The 23890-nt window shown below is 39.0% G+C and overlaps 1 long non-coding RNA gene across 1 annotated transcript; it reads left to right on the top strand.

Annotated features, from left to right (window-relative positions):
- Positions 1-9266: 9266 nt before the first annotated feature.
- On the top strand, positions 9267-19902 carry LOC122474649. Its single transcript, XR_006294970.1, has 5 exons — positions 9267-9557; positions 9908-10091; positions 13575-13759; positions 13861-13987; positions 19633-19902. It is a non-coding gene; the product is annotated as an uncharacterized LOC122474649 (long non-coding RNA).
- Positions 19903-23890: the final 3988 nt, after the last annotated feature.

Here is a 23890-nt window from a genome sequence, read left to right as displayed (position 1 = left end):
TAGCAGACACTGCCGGGTTTCCCTGCTCTTTCCTAGCCTAAAGGATCCTAAGGTTATTTGGGTAACAGTGTGCCTGCGCTGGGGGATTAGTCATGAATGTTAATGCCACTGTGGCAATCTCGTTTTCCATCACCACAACTGGTTTGTCGGCATGAAATCCGGTTCTGGCTGATGACATGTAAGGGGAAGACTTCTGAGGCTTCAAGGGGAGACTATCCACCCGGAAAGGATAGAGGGGTGAGAGGAAACGTTCTCTCTGGTGTTGGAATTTGTTCTGGAATTTGTTTTGTCATAGCTAACTGGTTGTGGCAAAACTGAGTTTTGCCTAGACTGAGGATGCAAAGAAAAACCTAGACTGAGGATTTTTCGTTGCCTAGAAAAACCTAGAATGAGGATGCAATCCCATAGTGTCATCATGGAGCAACTATGGGACTGCCTTGTCCAGCCTTTTATTACTAAACAAGAAATAGCCTGTATTTCAACTACTCTGAATCAGATTTTCTATTATTTGTAGCCCAAAGTATCCAGTTCAAGAAGTTGACTGTTAATGATAGGTATTAATCGGTATATTCATGTATACATGTATGTATGAATCAGTATAATATAGATATTGATCAGTAGATCTTAAACTGATATTTAGGAAACTCTTTTCATTGAATTAATAGAAAATAATCCCCAAACTTAATTCCAACTGTAATTCTATAATACCTTTTTTTCTTTTAGAAATTGAGAAATTTAAAAACCTTTTATATATATATATATATATATATATATATATATATATATATTTTTTTTTTTTTTCCTTTCACAGAAGGTCTAATAGTCAAATTTAGCTGATGGTAATCAGTTTTATTTTAAAACAAAGCAGACAGGCATATAACCATACACTGGAACTGTATGGAACTCAGTCAGTATTTTAGAGCCGAAGTTTAGGTCATCTTTCTGCCTCTAAATAAAGGGCACATCAAAACCATCTCAAGAACTGGGGTTTTAGAATCTTAAAAAAAGCTACAAAATCGCACAATTTCTGGCTAACTCTAGGTTAGGCTCATGTTGTACATTAAGTGGTGGTTTTAATAATTATGGATGTAGGAGGATAGATTCACCCCGGATCACCCATGGATAACAACTGATCTTTTAATTTTATAATTTACATGAAAGAAGGTAGTTCTTGTTTCCCCTTTTAATCACGCAGGTAACATTCACTATACAGAAGCCTAATTTCTGCTGCATTTTCATGTTTGCTCTAGAGATCTTTCTTTTGTTCTGTTTATATCTGACAGAGCACAAAGCTGAGGGAAATATAAAATTTCTGAACATACCAATCCTAGAAATCTGAAATCTTTTTGGGTTTTACTAGACTCCGTGTATCAATCAGGAATGTGGATTTTCCTTCGTCATTGTCTCAAAAGCTGCAGAGGCTTTCTATCATGTTCTTTAAAAAAAATTAGTGAGGGGCGCCTGGGTGGCTCAGTCGGTTAAGCGTCGGACTTCAACTCAGGTCATGATCACGCGGTCCGTGAGTTCGAGCCCCGCGTCGGGCTCTGGGCTGATGGCTCAGAGCCTGGAGCCTGCTTCGGATTCTGTGTCTCCCTCTCTCTCTGCCCCTCCCCTGTTCATGCTCTGTCTCTCTCTGTCTCAAAAATTAATAAATGTTAAAAAAAATTAAAAAAAAAATTAGTGAGAAATGGAACACAGGCAATTAATATATTTTATATGTGTATAAATTATATATAAATATATAAATATAAATTATATATGTAAATTATATGTGTAATTTTGTATAATAATACAAAATATTTGTAATATATTAGTATTGTTTTTAAGTACCAGAAACTCTAGCAGTTGATTGAATTTGTTCAATAGGTGGCACAATGGAGACAAGGGGATGAGGGGGATGGGCTAAATGGGCATTAAGGAGGGCACTTGTGATTATATGTATATGTATTATATGTATGTACATATGTATATGTACATATATATGTATATATATACATATATGTATGTATATGTATTATATGTAAGAGATGAATCACTAAATCCTACTCCTGAAACCAATAGTGTGCTATATGTTAACTAACTAGAATTTAAATAAAAATTTAAGCGTCCAACTTCAGCTCAGGTCATGATTTCATAGTCTATGAGTTTGAGCCCCGAGTCGGGCTCTGTGCTGACAGCTCAGAGACTGGAGCCAGTTTCAGATTCTGTGTCTCCCTCTCTCTCTGCCCCTCCCCCACTCAAGCTCTGTCTTTCAAAAATAAATAAATGTGGAAAGTAAAAATGTGGAAAGTAAAAATTTGAAATCAACAAAAAAGTAAAATGTATGAATCTATTTTATGAAGTAAAGACTACAGTCATCATTAGTCATTCAATAAATAATTATTGCATAACTCCTATTTCACGTTGCTCTACATTCAAATCTGTAGGAGCCTTGGAGGTTCTAGGTCCTGGTTAATAGTAAAGATGCTCCAGAAGCCCCTGTTCCCCTGGCTGTACTTTTGTTCCTCTGAATTATATTACTACGTGTGCATTAATGTGTGGTTAGGAAAAGCAGTCCCAGATGATGGCCTCTGTGAAGGCATGAGTGTAGCTCACACTGACCTCACAGTAAGTGTGTTAGGCATGTGGAGTATGAGATGCTGGGATGAGAGGTATAGACCAGCAGTGTGTATGGTTTGGGTTGTTAGGGGGGCATCAGACAATTTAATCACTTCCTTTTAATGGCCCAAATTGTCATGGTCTCTGTTAATTATTAATTTATTTTAAGCTTCTGATGAACAATCTTACTTTGGTCAACATGTTTTTGACATAAAAACTGAGGGCTAAAATGTAAGTAATTTGGGGGCGCCTGGGTGGCTCGGTTGGTTAAGTGTCCAACTCTTGGTTTCAGCTCAGGACATGATCTCACAGTTTGTGGGGTCGAGCCACAAATGGGTTTCCAAGATTACTAAAGAAAAAACATTGTGAACTGTTACTTTGTCCATGAACTGCCACGGGGAGTAAGGATACAACTGTGTTCGAATGTAACTGGTTTCTTTTGTAATCTTGTGCATTTTATGTTAATGAATTAAAAAATGTGATTTTGAGAAGGGCCCAGGAGACTTCCCCAGACTGCCTGACAGGTCTATAAGCCAAGAAAGTTTAAGAGCTGCTGAAAGGAAATAGAGCATTTTGTGCAACAGTGGCAAAAGGAATATGGTAATTAAGATAATATGGTAATTAAGATAATAAAAGCAGCAAGAGCTACGATAGTTTGGGTTTAGTGCCGATCGGTCCTATCTTTCCCCAGTGGGTGGGGGTGAGGCTGGAGCTGGGACAGCCTGGCTGAAGTCTGCTGTCATGGGAGGCTCCACTCATCCTCACGAAGGAGGGTGGGCACAGCACCACATGATTCTGGGAGCAACCCTCTTGGAGCTGTTGGATTTAGTCATGGCTAAAAGTGGTCATATTTAAAAAAAAAAGAAGCAAATGCTAATGTTTGTCACATTGAGGCTTGCAAGCTGTCACAATTGTTTTTCCTCTGACCAAATTTACCCAAACATTGGGAATATCAACATATTTTTATTAAATGCTTTTATTTGTAAAAGAAGACATTTCCTTATGTCAATCCTGTGATACATTTTCACTTTAAGTCTACAAATTGGAAAACAGGCCCAGAGATTAGTATGTCTTGGGTAACCTTACGTAGTTCAAAGTAGCTCTAATAATTGGTTTCTAACTTGCTCTGTTCCCTTTTCCTCTCTCTCTCTCCTCCAGCATTAATGCAGGGTCAGACTTACGGTCATATTTTTAGAGCTACCATAATATTCTTCCAAGGAACTTCTAAAGCTTTCCAGACTGTTATGAGTTAAGGCAGTTTTCCTCCAAGTGAGAAAATTGCAAATAATGAAAATCTGCTCAAAAGTTATTTAAAATCAAAATAAGATGTTAGTTTTACTTAATGAAAATAGTCATGAAGTGCTATCATTTGCAATGTACTATTAAAGACTGTTGAGCTTTAACTCTTAGCAGGTTAACAATGGAGAAACTTTGCCTTTCTTTTATGTTTCAGGACGAGAATGGGGAAGGAGACTGGGTTAGCATGGCTGAAACATCCTTGCGGGTTCTAATGTTGCCATTTGACTATTTTCAGTTCTGTCCCTCCCTAGACTTTAAAGGCAGGGGAAAAAGTCTCTGATTTGGAAATCTGAATTGAATTTCATTTTGCAGCTGCTCAACGTGAAAACCTTAGAATCTTCCCTGAATTTTCTTTCTCTTGCACCCCACGTCCGATTTGTCAGCTGATCCTGTCCTCTTTACCTTCAAAATATATCTATGCTCCAAATTTCTCACCACTTCCTCTGAGAACATCTATCCTGTCCCTGTCTCTCACCTGGAGGACCTTCAAACTACTGGCCTTCAAGCTGGACTTCTGTTTCCTCCCTTGTTCCATTTAGACTGTTTTAAATGCCTTGGACAGGATGTAAGTCAGGTTGAGTTACTCCTCCATTCAGAGCTCTCCAGTGGCTTCCCATCTCGCTCAGAGACCACCTCATCATGGAAGTCCTTATCACAGCCTACCAGCTCCTGTAGTCTGCCCTGTTGGCTCTCAGCCTCAGCTCCTACTACTTGCCTCTACTCTCTCTGCTCCGCCTACTGTACCTTTATGTCCAAAGCCTGGATTAGTAGCTGGCACATAGTAGGTGCTGAATCAATTTGGATAAATAAATGGTAATAACCCAGATACATTCTGGGCTCATGTTGTCTTCTGAAATCGAAAGCAAAATTGGCTTCCATCTTCCATTTTCTGTTTAGCACCTAATACCTCTTGTGAGTTCTGGGAAACTTAACATTTCTTTTTAATTTCTCTTGGCTCTGAATGGCTATTCCTCTGAATTGCCCACTCCCATTCTGTGTTGCGCTTTCCCATTTTCTATTCCCTACTGGCCTGGTGGGTATGGTTCAGATTGTCTCTCCCTGAATTTCTGTGTGTAACTGCCTTTGTTGGAGATTTGGGATAGTGGAGGCTATGACAACACATAAAAAATTAAGTTACAGAACAACACCTAAATTAAAAATGTTAAGTATCTGTTTTCTTAAAAGTCATTATTTTCTGCCCTGGGAAGTTATGGTTTCATGTGCTCAAGCTTCAGTGTCCCCGACATTTCCTTGGTCCTACATTTTTCTCTTTGCCAAGGTATGGCTTTCTATCTTAGAGCATCTGACTATCATGACATGCTTTCATTAGGGAGCCAAAATCCATCCTGTGGAATTTTTACCCATTTATGGATAAAATTAGTTTTCTTTTTTTTTTTTTTTTTTTTAAATTTTTTTTTTTTTTCAACGTTTATTTATTTTTGGGACAGAGAGAGGCAGAGCATGAACGGGGGAGGGGCAGAGAGAGAGGGAGACACAGAATCGGAAGCAGGCTCCAGGCTCTGAGCCATCAGCCCAGAGCCCGATGCGGGGCTCGAACTCACAGACCGCGAGATCATGACCTGGCTGAAGTCGGACGCTCAACCGACTGCGCCACCCAGGCGCCCCTAAAATTACTTTTCTTAATCTGTGGGGTCCATTTAGAACAAATAGCATCCCCTTTGCAGTGGTACCTGTCTTCTAGGGCTCTATGAAAGTGTTTAAATTCTGTATGTATTTGACTACAAATAGTTTTCTTAAAAGTACAAACATTCTTCATATGGGAAGTTGTATTCATTTTGGAAAAACAATATACTTGATATGGCTTAGGCTTCACATTTAAGCTCATTGGGTACATAATAGGCTGCAGTTTTTGATAACATAGATTTGTAACAATACTCCTATAACTGATCTCTAGATACAGTAAAAACTTTGAATAGGTTTTGATAGTCCAATAGGCATTTTATAAAATATAAAAATATTACATGTGATATGTGAATTTATGGTTTATTGCTAAAACCTACACAGAAACTACATGAAACACCACATTTTGTTGGAAGAAACTTTTTTGTTTTGTTTTGTTTAGAGAGAAAGAGAGAGAGAGAGAGAGCAAGCACGATCTGGGGAGGGTCACAGGGAGAGAAAAAAAATCTCAGGCAGGCTCCATGCTCAGCACAGAGCCCAACAGGGGGCTTGATCTCATGACCCTGGGATCAGGACCTGAACCAAAATCAAGAGTCAGGTGCATAACCAGTTGAGCCACCCAAGAGCCCCGTAAGAAACTTCTTATGAGACTTCATGTGCAGTTTACCCAGAGCCTACACAAGACTAGCCTACTCTTGTAGGACCAGCTATTCATTTATGCATTTCTTGTAGAGAAACTTAAGTAAAACAATGTAGGCAGCTTCCCTCCAGTTCTTGGCATTAAGCAATACTGATGATTAATGAACTACAGTGGTAATTGGCTCTTGGTTACAGATGCCTCGGACATTCAAGAAATGAGACTATAATGGATGGAAATATCTCAGTAGTTCAACTAGTGCTTATTCATTGAGGGATTAAGGTGACCTGACATGCTAGGATAAGCCTGGTTATATAAAATTGCATATGCTGTTTTTAGCTCTCCTTTGCATGGCAGCAATTTTTTTTCATTAAACAAAAATCTTAGAGCTAGGAAGTATGCCAAAGAGAGAACACTATGAAATAAGTGCTATCAAAAATTCTTGAAACCCACCTGTTAGTCAACCTCAGAGAAATAGTTCTTCATTATGGGAGCAATGTTGCCTAATACTCTGCTGCTATGTGAATTGGGCTGCGATGTTACGTTCTGTCAGTCTTTAGCCTTGTAGAGGTCTGTGTTCACGAGAAAACCCAGGAGAGCGCGGTAGTGGAGTCCTGGGTCCTCTAAAGAAGCATCAAGTCAAGAATCACTGTTCATGACCATTTTACAGATACATCAAATGCCCGGTAGACAAAGCATGCCTTTTTCCTTGTTAAATTTTGCCAGCTTTGTACTTGGATTTTCCTCCTTCAGATTTCAAGGTCCCTATATATTCAGATTTCTCATTTTGGTCTTAAACTTTGCCAGTATCTGACCAAATCATGTCCACCCACCTGCTTTTGCCTCAAGGACTAGTTTTCCACAAGTCTCTACTCTCTTTCTGGCTTCTAACCAGAGACTGCAAATCTGTGTAGTCTGGGGATATGGTGGTAAGCAAGAGAGCACTCTCTGCACATGAACCGGTGGGAGAAAGGTTTGCAAGTATGAATATCTGGATTGTTTTTGGAAGAAGAGGATATAGTTTAGCATGGCACGAGGTGTGTGGATGCATACCATGCAGTGGCCTCTAAATGGTAAGCTGTGCCATATTTAGGGGCTTTAGTGCCACTTGAAAGAACTTGGTAATATTTCTCAGCTGAAGTTTTCAAGTAGGACAGTGAGACATGATCAGATCTTCATGTGTTTTGGAAGATAGCCCTTGTGTTGGTGCAAAGGACTTAAGGGAGAGGGAGGAGCTTGGAAGAGGCACTGGATGTGCCTTTTCATTAGTTCACTGCCAAGATCACAAGGTCTTAAATTAGGAAGAGGGCATAAGATGGATGGGAAGAAGATCTGAAGAGCTATTTCTGTGGTCGAATAGGCTGGCATGACACATAACAGAGGTAAGAGAAAAGGTGAAGAGCTGAAGCTAGCCCAGAGTGTTCTAGCTTGTAGAACCAGGAACAATGATGGGTGAGGTGTGCAGGACACGTGGAGTTACAGAAAATTGTTGAGGTTTGGAAGTATTGAGTTTGAAGGAATATTAAGTCATTTTCCTGCTAATTAATTTTTGACTAGCAGGTAGGATTTAGGGATGTGGCCAAGATGAAAGATAGAGGAGACGATCATCTTACTAGGAAATGTCTTCTCCAATATAAGCAAATGGTCACCCCTTGGGAAGGCAAGTCCAAGTTTTGTTTACTTATGTGTTCTCAGCCTCTCGCACAGTGATTGGCATGAACATTACACTGAATAAATGTTGAGTGAAATGTTGTGTCATTTTTACCATTCCCCTGCTCTTATTTTTTTTTCCAGTTCTCTACCAAATGCTTCAAAGAAAAAAAAATGTTAACCTTAAATATTTGACCGTTATTTTTCTCTACCTACGTTGGAAGATACATTTGCACGTTGGAGGCAGAAAAGATTGGAAACTATTTCCAACATGGTTAAGAGTATTCTAGATTTCTTATTTTCAGTCTTTCTAAAGCTAGCTTTGTTTTTCTTCATATTATGATTAATCACTTCTGCAAAGGCTTGGAGTTTATCACAGGTCCTTCAACTAAATTAATTTTATTGTTTGGCTGAATGCTATAGCAACACATTGAAAAAAGAAATATTTAGTTATGTAATATTAGGAAAAGATTGGTTTTCAACAAAACATGTAGCCCTTCTAAAATAGAGTCATGCTTAAGATAGTAAACTAGGTTACATATAGAAGCAGTTCTTTATTAGTAGAGTATTTAAGGAAAGATTTTTTAATTTATAATTTTTGTTTGATAATTAAAAGTTTGACTTAATCATCAGTTTTAGCCTAATTGTTATGTAGCCCAAAGTGACTAATTTCAAGGTTTATAGTGGTGATGAGAAGGGGTGCAGGGAAGGTTTAAGAATTTTTGTTGCTTCTTGACTCCATTCTGTTACTTGCACATTATCTTTCTGTGTTTTTAGCAATTCCCAATGATTTTTTTTTCCTGAAAAAGTATTTTTTATCTCTAAAATCAGCTTTTAAGAGCTTTGACTATAAAAATAACTTTGGAAATGGCATGTGGTATACTGTGGTGAGGAATAATTGTAATAGTAATTACCAACCACTTGTAAACTCCTTGAACAAAGGAACCGAGTCTTTGTATGTGTGTGTTGATGTGTATGTGTGTTGCAGCATTTATGTCCAATAGAGGATATTTGTGTAATATATATGTACTATATACATGCTGAGTGTAGGGGAGAAAATAGGTGGCCATTGAATAGTGATTGTATGCAGCCTATCTTCAGAAGCAAATACTACATTTCATTGGTTTCAGGAAGCATCTTATTTCTTAATATAGCTCTTGAACCAACGACTTTCAAAGCTGTTCAGGAGGATACCATTGGTAAAGCTTGTTTTCTATCATTTCAGTCTGAGAATAACATGGTATATTCAAACTGGCAGACCAAAGTTAGAGATCGTCTATTAACTATTCTTTGTTCCCCTGGTGAGCAAGTCAAAGATGCAGAAGACTCTCAATGTCTTTTCCTTTCACATTTTCTTTTCTGTTCTAAGCCAAATGTCACACAATAGGGAAATCTGAGCATTGATAGTCTCTCTTCTGAAGCATAAGCTGCACCAGTATTTTTTTTTTTTTTTCCTTCAGGAATACCAGTCAGGGTTGTTACATTCCCTGGGGGCTCTGACCACCACAGGATCCATGCCTATGTAAGCAAGGAAGGCAACCTCCTCTTGGGAGTCATATGCCATGAGGCCCAGTAACTCCATGCATTCTAAATGTGTCAGAGCACGAAGATGTCAGATTCAGCAGGGAGCTGTCCCTTGTCACTCCTTCTCATTTCTCTGCTCTTCATCCCTGTGGCTGCCTTGGAGGAAAACATAAAACCTTCCAGACTGTTTCTAATTGCATAATCCCAGGTGGGCAAAAACTGCTCCTTCTCTCCAACTAATGATCAGTTTATGATCTAAGGGAGGTGGATTGAAGGTCCTGGTTATTTTTTCCTTATTGGTGTCAGCACAGATGCTGTGCTCATTCTGGTAGGTGTCCGGAGAGGTCTCTCCCTAAGGCACATGACAGAAACAGACTTGGACTGTTTTCTGAGGACCAATCCAGGAAGTTTTTCTTTCTTCCCAGACCTTCAAGTACTGCACCAAGATTACCTATGGAGTCTTTCAAAAGGAAAATAACTCTTTTGAACAGAGTGAGCTCCATTTCTCCACTGTATTTCCTCCCCTCAAGTGAATTCTGTGCCCTCCTTCACTGCCAGGCCCCTGGACCTGCTGCCACTCTGTGTCCTGCCCCTGCCCAGGCCCTCTTCCTGGTTCAGGCACAGAATGCCAACCTGACTCCCAGCATGGAAACAAATTAGTTTCTGATGGAAAGGGATTTGACTCAGAAGGAGAGAAAATGCTTTGAGGACACTCCAGCAAAGGAAGCCTCTTTACCACCAGGTAAGACTTTGGTGGGTCGATTGGGTGGCTCATTTGGTTAAGCATCTGACTCTCGGTTTTGGGTCAGGCCATGATCTCATGGTTTTTTGAGTTCAAGCCCCACATCAGGCTCTGTGCTGACAGTGTGGAGCCTGCTTGGGATTCTCTCTCTCTCTCTCTCTCTCTCTCTCTCTCTCTCTCTCTCTTTCTCTGCCCCTCCCCTACTCACGCTGTCTCTGTGTCTCTCAAAACAAATAAAAAAGCTTAAAATAATTAATAAAAGACTTTTGCTACACACCTTTGTCATCCTCATGAGGAAATCTCACAAATGCTGGCATGGTTCCTCTTGCCTCTTGTCTAAGCCTCTGCTTCTGAGAGAACTAGGGCCTCTGATCCTGACATGGCACATTCTGTCACCTGGAGATGAGGAAGGGCATGGAAAGATAAACCCATGAAAAGTCCTGCTAGGTGTTCCTGGCTGGGGGCTCCTCCCCTGCAAAGAGCAACCCAGGGATGATCTCCTTGTTTCCACCACACGGAGACCAGCTCCCAGAGGGAGAAGCCACCTAAGAGGGTATAGAAAGGCCAGAGGCCAAATGATGCCTTAACTCAGAACTTCCTTTTATTTTCTCTGTACTTTGAAATAATCCACTCCCTTCTGCAGTGCCCTAGTTGTGTCCTTGGAGCCCTTTCTACCTTGACTACTCTTAGAACTTCTCTTTCTCCTTGGAGGTGGATGAGGTGAGAGAAAAAGAAGCATCTACCTATTTCTGGAAGTCACTCATTCCAGTCAATGCAATTCAAATGATTCCATGTTTCCCTGTTTGGGTGCATACACCAGCCTTTGACATAGGCCTGGCCCCCTCCTTCTTTTGGGGTTTCATGACCTCAGCTGATAACACCTCAAGCCCTTCCCTGGGCTCTTGGTTCCTGGGTGGGTCTTATGTGTCAGGATTCCCTGGGAGAAGCTGCGTGCTCCTGGGCACGCTCCTACATTCTGGTCTCAGATGTGGTGCTGCCTTGAAGCTGGAGAAGGAGTTCAAAGCACTGGCTTTCCATGGGCAGGAGATGGGATGGGTGGACCACAACTGTATTTCCTTTCGCACAGCCTAATTTCTCTGCAGTAATTCACAGTGACTTATTCTTGCCTCTGCGCCATCAGTCAAGCTGTTCTTCCTTCCTGGAATCCTTTTTAGATTTTCAGATTTGATTAATCTCTCAAGGCTTTTGTCATTTTACCTTCAAAGGACTATGGTCTCTTTTGGAAATTTAGTGGTTTACTTCATACTATCTTCTACTTGTGTTCAGTGAGACACCCTTGAGCTTTATTCTAATTCTACCTTCCTATTCCGCACCCCCCCCCCCACCTCATATTGGTCAAAGTTATTTTGAGGTATTTGCAGAGTTACAATGAATACATCTGGCCAACACTTCCGATCTTTTCAACCTGTAATCTAAATGTCATTTGGGACCCAGGCTACTTTTTAGGGATCTGATTACAATGAATCAAACCTACTTCCCTAGCCAGTGATAGTCTAGAACTCTTCCTACAATTGCTGAATGTCTGGGATCACGTCCTCATTACCTAGATAAGGCTGCTTTGTTTCTTCTGCTTCTTACTCTGGTCTAGAGCAAGGGTTGGCCAACTATGACCATGACCTGCAGGTTGAATCTGGCCTACTGACTATCTTTGTAATCCCACTTTAATTAAGAGTGGATGTTACATTTTTATATGGTTGAAAAAATGAGAAGTACAATATTTCGTGAAACATGGAAATTATATGCAATTCAAGTGTCAGTGTTCAAAAATAAAGTTTTATTAGGACAGATACGAGCCATACCTATTCATTCACATATTGTTTATGGCATGATACAAGGGCAGAGTTGTTGTGTTGCTGTGACACAGACCATATGACCCGCAAAGCTTGAAGTACTTGTTATTTGGCCCTGTTAGAAGAAAGTTTGCTGATCTCTGGTGCAGGGGCAAAGACCAGTCTTTCAGTATTCCCACAGAGATTCACTCCCATCCAGGCTTTAATAATTTCAGTAATTATTATGATTATGATTCAGAGAGAAGTTACACTGCCGACACATTCCTTTTCTTTTTTCTTGGATCCACACTCCATTCTTTCTTTTCGCTTTTCTACCTGACCCTCTCCCTGTCTAGAGTATCTGGCAAATTTGTCTCTCTATCTAACAAAGCTCAGTTTCACCTAAAATGTTATCTCTTGGAATCTAACCAGTATTCTCAGAGCACATTTACCTCCAATGAGGAAACCTTTCCACCTGTTAATAGAATTGCATTTCTCATCTTACTATATAGTTTTTCGTGATCTTAAACAATAAGCATGGTCTCTAATTTTTGTTTGAAGATTTATTAAAATATTTGTGAAGCAATATAACTGATAACTAGAGTCAAAAAGTGGAATCTATATGTTAAGTTTGCCGAGAAGCATGGAGCATGGTAAGGCATAGGAGGTGAGGGATGTTGAGAGCTTAAAGAGATTCCTGATTCACTCAAGGTGCCACAACTAGTGAATGGTGGTAGTTGTTCACCTAAGACCAAGACTCACGTTTCCTGACCCCCATTATGCCACACTAGCTCTCCACATTTCTTTTAACTTTCCTCCTAGCAAAGAATAATGAAAACAAGTACACAAATAAGCAAACTCAAAATGTTACGTATTTAATCAAGTGGAGCCACATGGTCCAATGTAATAATCCTGATGTGATGCTAATGGTAGAAAATTATGCAGGAGAGAATTACAGGTGAATTACTTGAGATAGCCATAGCATTCCTGTGCATGCAGACAGGTAGACAGAGTGTCCCTTCTGAGATTCCCTTGTTAAATATCACAGCACCAAAGATAATTGGCTGTGCTGGACTGCAAAAGCAATAATTATTCTATCTCCTAGGATATTCTGCTTTTTCTGTTTTCCCACCTCATCACTAATTTAAGGTAACTTGATGGCATTTAAGTAGGAGAAAAGAATTTGTATGTAAATGAGGGAAAGGGCAAAAATTGGCTATTAAAGTCCTTTGGATTCTAGAAAGCTTCAAGTTTGATTAAGAAACCATGACTTTACAAAAGCGTTTAAAATATCTGAAGAATTTTTTCCTATTAAATTATTTTATTTTGAGAATAATGGGATTTTTATTCTAGAGTAAAATGAATCCTGCAGCAGCTTTGTAATAAAAAAGCAACAAGGTGAAAAGTGTCTGACAACTTTGCCTACTTGAATTATACATAGCCTTATATCATCATATTATATTAGGGGGTAGAGACATTTCTGCCAATTTGTTCTTTTTTAAAATCTGACTTTTGAAATGATATACACATATGTGATGTGTGTGTGTCTGTACATGTGGCGATAGAAATAAAACATTATAGTGTTATAAAGTAGCAAAATTATGATCAACTTCACATAGATACTTTGGAGCTTTAAAATCATGTAAACAAATTACATGGTTAAAATAATTCATGTTAACGCTTATTATTGAAGGTGGTCACCAATAATCTCTAAGAAGATGTGAGGTACCTTATAGTTGTAAACAATTGTAGTATCAGATCTTTTCAAAAAGAACACAGCAGAGACATCAGTTCAACGTTGGAGAAATAGGAAAGATTTCATGCCATCAAATCAGGGAGGCTTTGAAACATCGCTGACGTCCTAATCTCCTTTTTCAGGTAGGAAGGGGAGAGGAGGTGGGGGAGAGCAGACTGAATGAGAGCTTAAGTTGATCAGTAGTTACAAACACTTGATACTGTGCTTATACATTCTGTTTTAGGTTTTTAAACATCTAAGAATACCAGGTAAATTTATCAGTACTTATCTGGCAAAGAAGAGAGAGGGAGAGTATGTATGTGCATGGAGAGAATAAACTCTGCATAAGTTTTCCAGCATTGCATGGCAAGGTGAGGGACATTTAATAAAATTAAAAGGGAATAAAACTTAACTCTTCTAACTACTATTTATAATGCTGCTATTGTTAACCAACTTTGACCTTGATTAAAGAGATTGTTAGGTGTCCTCTTATTGGAAAAAATACACTTCTGAATTTGTTCGCTGAAGGTTTTACTTTGTAAATCAGAGGGATATACGATAGATACGCTCATTGAAATCCTTTTGCTTTATTCAATACATTGTATCAATTTTGTATAGATGTCAACTTCTTAGATGTGTGTATATCATCAATTTTCACTGAGTTTTTGGCGTTATGTTACAGGTTTTGTGATTATAATGTTACCCTATTCTCCAGAACATGAACGTGAATCTCAAGAGTAGTTATTAGCTAAATAAGATTTTGAACAAAATTAAAGAGCATGGCACATTACTTTGAGTTATGAAGGGTGTTACTTGATATCTTTGTAATATCAGAAAGAGTGGTAGGAAATACAACAGGGGTTCTTAACTTGTGTGTGTGTGTGTGTGTGTGTGTGTGTGTGTGTGTGTATGTTATGGGCAGGATAGTAGGCAGAACAGTAGTCTCTTAAAGATATCCATATCCTAATGCCTAGAACCTGTGACTATATTACTTTACATGGCAAAGGGGACTTTCCAGATGTGATTATGATTATCCTGGATTACCTGGGTGGGCCTAATGTTAATGACAAGTTTCCTTGTAAGTGAAAGAAGGAGACTGGGTGGTCAGAGAAAGAGCCACCATGATGGAAGCAGGGACTGGAGAGATGTAATTGCAGGCTGGGTGCAATGAGACAAGACGTGTGTTCCTCTCTAGAGCTGGAAAAGATGAGAAAACAGATCCCCCTGGCAGCATCCAGAAAGGGCACACTCTGCTGACACTTTGGTTTTAGCTTCATGACCCTCCATTTTTGACTTATGCCCTCCAGATCTATAAAATAATAAACCCGTGTTGTTTTAAGCCTCTAAATTTGTGGTAATTTGTAACAGCAGCAAATGGGACACTTTGGGCAGTCTGGTGAAACCTGTAAATCCCTTTTTAGGATAATATTTTATTTTATTTATTTTTTTAAAGATTTTTTTAAATGTTTATTTATTAAAATTTTTTTTAAATATATATATTTTTTTATTTTTGAGGGAGAGACAGAACACAAGCAGGAGATGGGCAGAGGGAGAAAGAGACACCGCATACAAAGCAGGCTCCAGGTTCTGAGCTGTCAGCACGGAGCCCGACATGGGGCTCCAACTCACGAACCGTGAGATCATGACCTGAGCCGAAGCCAGTTGCTTAACTGACTGAGCCACCCAGGTGCCCCAAATGGTTATTTATTTTTGAGAGGGGCGGGGTAGGAGCAGAGAGAGGGAGACACAGTATCTGAAGCAGGCTCCAGGCTCTAAGCTGTCAGCACAGACCCCAACGCGAGGCTCCAACTCACCAACCACGAGATCATGACCTGAGCTGAAGTTGAATGATTAACCAACTGAGCGAGCCAGGTGCCCCAGGATAATATTTTAAAATGCATAAAATAAAACATGTAGGATTAAAAAGGAAACCAATTGTATTAAAATGCTTTTGCCATAGAATTAAACAAGTTTGTGATATAATAATATATGTGCTTCGATATTCATGTATTAATTGACCAGATAAACAATTTAAAATATAGACAAGTTAAAGTTCAATGTTATCTTTTAAATATTTGTCAGTGTGAAGGCTAACTACTCGTGGACCATGACCTCTTTATGTTCCACAAGCTGTGCTGTCCTATGGAGGATTAGGAATTGAAATTTGATCTACCTAGATATGAAAAACGTCACCATATAAGTTTTCATCTTTTTCCACACTTGGTCAACAAACAAGTACAGATGCAGAACACTGGAAAACATAGTCATTGTCTGGGTATCTATGCAAATACTAGATTTCGCTATTAACTGAGTAACTCTGAGATAAAGAATTATCCAGTAGTTTGGCCAGCTATGTTGCGTGAGCATCTTTATTATTTTTTTAAGTTTTTTGTTTAAATTCCAGCTAGCTAACGTATATATAGTGTAATATTAGTTTCAGGTGTACAATATAGTGATTCAACACTTCCATCCAATACCCGGTGCTCATCACAGCAAGGGCACAAGCATCTTTAAACAGGAAAGTTGGGTGCAGTCTGGAAGTGGTTTAATAACTATCATGATATCAAATTAGGCATGAGCATAAATAATATTTTGAGATATCTGTGACTGCCATAGTGTGATATGAAAATATCTCCGTTATTTGTGACAAAATGACAGGCATCACTGATACTTCTTTCCTACATTTAAAATTGAATGCATTACTAAATTTCACCTAAAGTCATTTAAAATAATAAAGATGTATTTTTTAGAATCCAAGTTCATGGACTCTCTCATTGTATCTATGGGTCCCAGGTTAAGAACCCCTAGAATGGAAGCAGAACAATGAGTGGTTATGTAGGAAGGAGCGATTCGTTTTCTTCCTTTTCACTCTAATTTTGAGGGGAAGGATTATCTTTTTTATGAATGTAGATCACATTATAATACAGGAAACACACAGGGCACATGACAGGTCTGTTTTACAATGATCTGCCAGCTCCTGAGGGTGCACCTTAGAGTGGATATGGTTAAGTAGTCCAAGTTCTCTTCTTACTTGCCTTCTTTTTCTTCCTTAATCAAAATGTCTCTTCTCTTGGGGAGACAGGTAACTTTTTATTTATGCTTTGATAATGAGAAAATCACATTCTATGTCATAAGAAAGAAATTAAGTGGGAGGTGAAGAATGGAGATTAGGTAGATACTTAGATCAGATCGCTTATGCAATGATATTTATTAACACATAATATGGAAATTAAGGAGGAAATGCTATTAAGGTGTCTATATTATCATTTACTCAAGGGAAGTTATATAATCTATTTTTGCATGAACGTCCTGATACCACAAACCAGTCCAACATCTGTTACTTACAGAACAGACATCTTGTCCTATCAGGGAGTGGATTGTATGGTCCAAGAGATCTTCTACAGCTTTAATTGTTTCATCTACCTTAGAGAGTACAGTGAGTGCTCTCCAAACACTCAGATGGGTCTCCACTGATTCAAAGAGTGAAGTTCCCAGTGTTTAAAATTCAGAGAAACAAAAATGGACTCACTGCCCACAATCCTTTGTAGATTTAACATTGCTCATTTTTCATTAGGGAAACCCTCTTCTCTGTATGAAATTAGTGCTCTTATTTAACTTGCTGTCATGAAGACAAATTGAGCTAGTCAAAAGGGTAGTAAAACAGACCTCTGTTCAGATGTAGTCAGTAAAAAGTCCAGCTATGTTGGCATTTTGCAGGGTGTGCATTAAAGTAAGAGAAATGATAACTTGCGGAAGAGCAAACCAGGCAAAACAGCCATCCAAGTTCAAGAGAAAGTTGAATCTGGAAGCAAGGTCTGAGCTTTTTCAAGATGACAAGTAAAACTGCACCTGGAGTCTGTGACCATGGTGGGTTTGATTCTATCACTTAGCCATGTGGGACCGAGGTGAATCTCACAAGGTTTTTTAAAAGGACCCAAGGTGTATTATGCCAAGTGGGAGTAGATAATAAATCAATAGCTAGATGCTGCTGTTTATAATGGAAGTTGTTAGTCATAGCAGAGACTTTGGATTAGTTTTCGGTGTAAAAAAAGCCATCAGAAATAGCTGACTGATACTTTTAAAACCTGAGGTGAAGAATGTCTTGTTTGATTAAAGACTGAAGGGCAGAATTAATATTCATCATTGTGTGAATGTTCCATTTTAAACAACTGATTTTTTGTAGATAATCTTAGATTTAATGTATTTTGATATTTTTTTCCTGCCTCACTGACCAGCCGCCTTCATTTGTTGTTGTGTATATGCATTTGTACATGTGTGTGGTAGTGTGTGTAAAGAAAATGTGGACTTGTGAATGTGAATTTCAAGTTAAGCAGGGCTATTAGGTATATAATGGACATATTGATCAGTTCGGAGGGTTTTACAGTTATCTACTAGGGTTCTTGGAGTCCATGGAGCTAAGCACAGAGTTCAGGCTGGATCCTGAAACATGCATAACTCAAAGCCTAAACATTCCTTGAAGTTCATAAACACTATTTATGACTATTATCATAGCACTCCAATAGTTACAAGGACCCTTGGAAATTCACCAGTATGTACAAGTGGGCTGGCTATTACCCTGTAGGTTTTAGACATGATGCCAGATTCATGAACAGGGGAGCAGGGGTTAGGAAGTAAAACACCTGTGATCAGGCCCTAAGAAGCAGAGGAGAGAGAAGGTAGTGATTTCTTTTTTTTTATTTTTAAAGAAATTTGTAAAGTTTATTTATTTTGAGAGAGAGCAAGTGAGTGGACAAGCAGGGGAAGGACAGAGAGAAGGAGAGAGAATCCCAAGCAGGCTCTGCACTGTCAGCACACAGCCTGATGCGGGGCTCGAGCTCATGAACTGTGAGATCATGACCTGAGCCAAGATCAAGAGCTGGACATTAACCAACGGCCCCATCCAGGTGTTGGTGATTTCTATGTCATACGTTACTTGGTTAAAAAAAAGAAGAAATCAGTGCCTTTCATTTTGACATGACTGACTAGGCAGTGTTAACAGGAGTGCCTCAAGCTGATTATGTCAAAATGTCCATCTTTGTCCTTTTTGCTGTTTTCTGGACGTCAGTTATTTCTTTGATCTTCTGGATGAGGAATCAAATCTTTTATCCATCTTTCATCTCGTTGTTTAATCATTTAATATTCAGGAGATAAATAGTGAACATCTGCCATGTGCACCTTCTAAGCATTATGGATACATGATGAACACAAGATCTCCTGCCTGCACAGAGTCTGATTTAAAGTTGGGGATGTACATATACAATTTCTTCTCATTTAACCCAAGAGACTCTGGCTGGAGGCCTTGTTTTTAAAGAAGGGAACTAACATTTACTGTATTTTGACTAGAAGCCTTTATATTCATTATACAATACTTAATCCTTGAAAGAGTCCCATAATGGGATGGAGTCCCCTCAGCACATCTACCAGTAGCCAGTAGCTCTGAATCGATTTTTAGACAGACTGAGGGTTGAATCTTACTTCACTGCTTTCTAAATGGATCTTGGTCAAACTACTTAACCTTTCTGAATACCAGTCTCCCCAATCTAATAAATTAGTGAAATTAATAATCTACTTCACAGGGTGAAAATGAAATGAAATAAAGTAATTTAAAATATTGAGCCTACTGTCAGAACTCAATAAATGTTTCCTCTCTTACATTCTTCCTATTTTACATTAAAATTAAGGCAACTGTCCATCTTTCACACATGGCCCTCTCAGGGATAGAGCTCCCACAGCACATGTATCATTGGCAACACTGGAAAGTATCCAGTGGAAATAAAGGCTTATGATCAATGGTCAGGTCTTGTCTTCATCCTATCAGTGCTCCAGGGACACACAACTCCTGCTACGCTGGGCATGAAATGATTTAACTGTTATGTTCTGTGCTACTGTTAACAGGGGATGTTTAATAGTGTAACATGGGCAGCATCATCGCTCTGTGGGAACAGGAAGTTCATTCTAACTCACTTTCTAAAAAAAAAAAAAGTTTAATTTTCTTCTTCTCTTCCCTTTTTGACAGCAGGAAGATGTTGATTTCACCAATGAAATAGCTAATAAGAGCACAAAAGCAGACATCTCAAAAGCATTCCAGACTCCAAAGAAAAAGAGAATGTTCAGAAGAGGCTTCCAACCTGCTGGAATAAATCCCTTTGAACCTAAGAGAGGAAGAGTTCATATAAGCCACACTAAAAGTCAGAATTTATTGTTTATCAGCATGTTTAATAAAATTTATTTTGAAAAGTGTATTAAGCAGTACAATAAAATAATACCTATCTGTATTAAAAAATCAGGCTAAAAGACTATAGATTTAGCCTGTTTCATACTGTTGCTGGTCCTGCCAATATACACTTTTATTCACTGCTTTTAGATCCTTGAGATGACCTTTATCATCTAAAATAATATGCTTACGCTTTTATTTATTGTTTCAACAGCTATAGATGGTGTCTCTTAACACTCTGCCTTATAAATGGGAATTTAACCTTTGTAATTCTTATTTTTATATCTTTTTTCCCCTCTTGTTAAAGTCAACCTCATACACAAAAAGGCAGAGGAGGAGGTCATCAGGCAAAGAAGTCAGGAACAAAGGTTTAAAGAAAATACGACTTTTTAGAACAGGTGTGTTTTCTCTGGCTTTTACTTCTTTCATTGTCTACCTCAGAGCCCTCAAACTTTGCTGTGTGTGTATAAGAATTAGCTGGAGTGTTTCTTCAATATGTAATTTCTAGCATTAAAACTGTAGATATTCTGGGTTGGTATCTTTGGAGCAGGTATGGAAACCATCATATTTACCAAGCACCACAGGCAATTTTGAAGCAGGTTGCTCTCAGAGCATGCTGTGCAAAATATCAGATTTTCCTTCCCCTTGGTGATGAATAACTTTTGGCCCAAGAGAGCAGGAGATGCCATTCCAAATGTGAGCATGTGCATTCTAAACCTAGTGGAATGGCCACTTTTTGTTGAGATCATACACAACCATAGGGCTCTGGAGTTGTTGGAAATAACTGGAACTCAGTGGATGGAATCTAGGGAATATATCTGTAGTGATGAATATTATCCACCACCATGCACAAATTTATGCCTTGGGCTGATAGATAGCACTATGTCGTCCTGCACCCTGAAGGAGATCTTTCAGTGAGAACCAATGGCCTTAGGAAGTGGCTCACCTGGTCTTTGTGGTGGTAACTGGAGTGCTCCCCAAGAAGACCGCTGACCTGATCGGTTTACTGAAGTCTAAAAAAGAAATTGAGGATATTTACCCTTCAACAGAAGAGATGTTGGAGCTAGTACACAGTATTCCAGTGGCATAACTCCAGGATACTAGGAGAGATGCCACTGGAATTCCCCTTTAACTGTGATGCTATGGCAGATATCTTAGAGGCCCATCCATCTCTACTTTTGGATGGGTCAGGGCATACGATAAGGAACCTCACTTCTTTTGCATCTAACTCCAGGGACAAATTACAGAGCATAACATATCTTTGCTGCTGCGCAGCATAGCCAAAAACAGTGAGGGTGCAGTCAGGAAAGCAGAGCCACTGTTAAGTGCTCTGAATTCAGGGGTCTTCCACAACAGCACAGATGTGGACGAAGCGAAGATCCAGAAGAGGGCGCTAGAGGATCAGATAAAGAATATTAGCCAGCCTTCCTTAAGTCCCGGTGTGGGTGGGGGGAAATAAATAGGAGAAGCCCTGTCTGAAGATTCCACAGGCAAGAGGTCTTGGCTCTGATCCTTCTGTGCCGGAGAGATGGGGACTGTCGATCAGATATGAGGCCCTCGGAGAGAGAGCAGTACTGGAGCCGCTTTAAATCCTGTTCAAGAGGACTCTGAAACAGGGGGTGGACTCCTGAATTTACAGAGAGAGAAGACCAAACGTGCCTGCCGGAGAAAAGTTTATTGCTGCTGTTTCTGTAAGTGTAGACAGTTGTTCTCAGGCTAAACTGAAGTACCACATGCCAGCCAAGGAAAGGAATCAGGTTTATTCCCCGCCCCTGCCCTCCCCAGTGAGGGGTCACCACAGACACCTGCCTCTAGAAACCAGCACCAGATGGCACTTGTTCTGCCTCTTACCTTTCTTTCCTCTGCTCCAAACCCAGAGGGACGCAAGTCAGAGTTGGAAAACCAGCTGGGAGAAGAGGTAGTGAGGGAGGGAAATAGAAAAGAGGTTGAATATAGTTCCATTATAGCCTCCTGAGCTTGTTGAACCCAGGAGGGGCAAGATGCTTTAACTTTAAGTAAAAGTTCAGACTTTTAGAAAATTGCACTAGGCTGGATACATTTATTACTATTCTTATGCTTGAAATTGAACGGAAGTCCTCTTATTCTCTAATAGTGATTGAAGACGCTATGGACTTTATCAGTGATTTCTTACAGGGATAGGGAAAGAACTAGTCTCACAGTGTAAGCTTAAATGGCATAGGGCAAAGAATAAAGTTATTTCCTGATTGAGTCCTAAGGGTCTCGAATGTTCAGCTTAGCAGTTAACTGCCTTGGTTAAAAAAAAATCAAGCAACACATAGTAGGTAAACCAGCTTATCTTGACTTTATTTACTTTAAAGGCAGTAAGAAGAAAGGACTTTCTGAGTTTTGGGAAGATTTTGCTGAAGTAAGCAAATACGGCTATGTGTAATTTTAGGAGTATCAGATAATACAAATTGAGTCTTGTTGCAGAAGAAAAACTTGTTCAATGGCACGGGGCTACTGACTGCCATGCCTTCAGTCACCGCTTTGTAGTTTTCAGAAAGTGCCTTTGCCTCCTTTGAGACTTTCCTAGCAGAACAGCTAAGCCTATGACAGGAAACTTCTACTGCTTTGGGGATTTCAAAGACTGTATTGTTTTGCTGTCTGCATCTTTCCCAGCCTGTAAAATTCTTGCAGCTGAGATGAAATGTCTCTTTTTCTACCCAAAAATGTAGAAAATGAAATCACAGGGTAATGTCATCATTTTGAATTATTTAAACCCCAATCTCCTTTTGCCTGAATTTATAAACTTCTGTATGCTAGTGAACTATTTAATATAGAGTTGAAATGATATGGCTTATTCAAAATAGGATAAAAAATCTTAGACATAAAAGTAGGAACAGAAATAAACTGGAATATGATTTAAAAATAATCCTGATGTCTACCCTCGGAAGTAATCGTAATTCTTTTTCTAACCCTAACCCTAACTCTCCAAAGAATCTCTGGGAAAGGATTGGTTCTTGTTACTATAAACATTTTAGTTAACCTTTACGTTTTTGAATGCAAAGAAATTCTGAGAATGAAGCATTTTGGTGAACTAAAATTGTTTTGCTAGTGCTTATAAGCATTGGTTTTTATTCTTGCACTAAATATAATCTCTCCAGGAGTGAATCAAAAGTGACCACGTGAGAAAAATCCTGGAAAGCTGGTTTACCTGTGCTCGCTGTCCCATGTGAGGTGGGCACTCTTAGGGTTAAAATACTAGTAAAGCTTCTTGTGGTATCTACAGTATGCAGGTCTACCCTTAATTCCAGACAAAGGAATTTACTAGGTTTTCATCCAGGAATATGACCCTAAATTGCCCTATTCTAGCCCTTTAAAAATGCCCATTTGAAAGAAGTGTCCATAAGAAAAGACCATCTCAGGGAAATAATTGACATCGACTCCTCAGCAGGCTTTAAGTTGTGCCCTTGAGTTGGATTCTATGGCTGAAAAGCAATGTACTTGGCCATCAGCTTTGCCCTTTCCAGACACCCTCCCTGTGCTGCAACGTAATGGGATTTTCTCAGTTTTTATGGAGGTCGCAACAAGAAAGAGGCATAAGAAATTTGCTCCTTCATTTACTCTGACACCGTCTATTACATTATTTAATGTGACCTATATAAATCCTCATATGAGACATTCTTTTAGAATTTGGTTCCAAGAAAAAAAAAAAACTTGTCTCCCCTGAGAAACTCATTGCTAAATACCTTTCTTTCTGATATAGGAACTTACTATGATTTATCTGGTTACATTTTATTTTCATGGTTCTGAAATACAACTGCAGCTTATTAACCTTTTGAACCCATGTTTTGTATGTTTCAGATTACTTTTGAGAAGGGGTAGAAGTTAACAAACAAATACATAATCCTCTGTGATTTGCCTTTTTTTCCCACTCTGAGAAAACTCTTTTAGGAATGTTTTAATTACCAACTTATTTTAAAATTATAGCATCAAAAAAATCCTTCTTTTAACATGGAGATAACATTAACTATTTCATGATGCTATGGTGTGGACCATAAGAGATAACATATCTAAAGCAGTTAAAACAGAACCTGAC

This window comes from Prionailurus bengalensis, chromosome B1 (genome assembly GCF_016509475.1).
Source record: "Prionailurus bengalensis isolate Pbe53 chromosome B1, Fcat_Pben_1.1_paternal_pri, whole genome shotgun sequence".
Taxonomy (NCBI): Eukaryota; Metazoa; Chordata; class Mammalia; order Carnivora; family Felidae; genus Prionailurus; species Prionailurus bengalensis.
The sequence above is the reverse complement of the archived record's forward strand: the minus strand, read 5'-3'. Positions and strand labels throughout refer to the sequence as shown.